Source organism: Pteropus vampyrus, unplaced genomic scaffold, assembly GCF_000151845.1.
Source record: "Pteropus vampyrus isolate Shadow unplaced genomic scaffold, Pvam_2.0 Scaffold11, whole genome shotgun sequence".
In the NCBI taxonomy this organism is placed as follows: Eukaryota; Metazoa; Chordata; class Mammalia; order Chiroptera; family Pteropodidae; genus Pteropus; species Pteropus vampyrus.
The window spans coordinates 17,611,920-17,613,474 of NW_011888792.1; positions in this window are offsets into that span (position 1 = coordinate 17,611,920).

Genomic DNA, 1,555 nt, shown 5'->3' on the forward strand with positions numbered 1-1,555 from the left:
ATATAAACTTTGTTGAAGTATAAGTTACTTTCTATTCTACTGTTGCCCTTAGTTCTGTCAGTTTTTGATTTATAGATTTTCAAGTTCTGTTATTAGTGAATTTAGAATTGTCTTCCTAACCAACTGTCCCTTTTACCCTTATGAAATATCACGCTTTATCATATATAACACTTTTTGTCTCAAAAGCGACTGTGTCTGGTAGTAATACAATTATTCCAGTTTACACAGATTTTTAGGGAGAATTACGGGGTGGAGGGAAGAGGTCAAGGATTTCCTGGGGTTTCTGACTCACCATGGAGAGATTACTACACGGGATCTGGTATATCCTACATACAGAGTGTTTCCTTACATGATATTCTCCTGTAATGAATTGGTCTGAATAAAGAGATAGTGAAGAAAGATGTTCTGTACTATTTTCAGATTTTGAGAGATAAAAGCATGATATGCTTCTTGTGAACTGCAACCAGTTCACCTGGATACAAGAGGAAACAGAAATGGAAACAGAAATGGTAACTAAGAATGATGACATAAGAAAGTTTTGTTATAGCATGTTTTTATCATTAGATTAAAAATTTCAAGATTTTAAATCAAATGAAAATACACAGAATAGCCACATATAAATCACCAACAATTGCAAAGCATAGGTAGACTGTGTCCTCTTTGTCTCTGTAACTCCCATAAACCCCTGGCATCTGGAAGAGATGTCAATACAGCACGTATTGAAAAAAAAAAAAATTAATGGATTAGAAAATAAATTAAACCAAAGTGAACTATATGCTACTTCATAAAGTGTTCATTATCTTGAGTTCTCTAAACGAGGACCTTAATGAAAATGTCTAAATTCTGTCATTATAACTTCATTTTCTCCTTCTCTTTGAACAGTATATCCACCCTCTATTCACCTACATGACTTTTTATCTCCATTATAATTGATTTTTCAATACTTTAAGCACATGTCATCTCACTTCTGTCTTTTACACTAAACGTGATGTTTTAATTACAACAAGGTTTTAATAAACTATTGTTAAATATAAATGCATGTCTTTCCTCATCCAATCTTTCCAAAGGTCCTGACAAAATACTATTGTTTAAAATGATGTGCTTTAACTATGGACCTTGAACAAATAAGACAAATTTTTACTGGTTGTATCTTGTTTAATTTAAAAATCATTTTAGAAGTAAAATGGTCTGGAATGCCATTTATGATTATTTTAAATAGCAATGCTCACTCTTCCAATCTCACTTAATAATGAATATTGTTAGATTCTAACATGGAGAAAGAATATTAATGGTCAATGAAAAAGATCCGATACTACTTAAGGTATTAAAGATCTGTAAGACACTTCAGAACAAACTCAAATTCAGCATTCATCTAATGATAATTATTATTACGTATTGAAAAATATACTGAAGACTTAACAGAATCTCATCAGGCAAAGGCTCTGCTTGTAGTAATACCTTAAAAAGGTTTTCTAACTATAAACATTCTTCACAGCATTATATTTACTGACAAAAACTGTTTACCTCATACACAGACATCTAAATAATTTGTTAT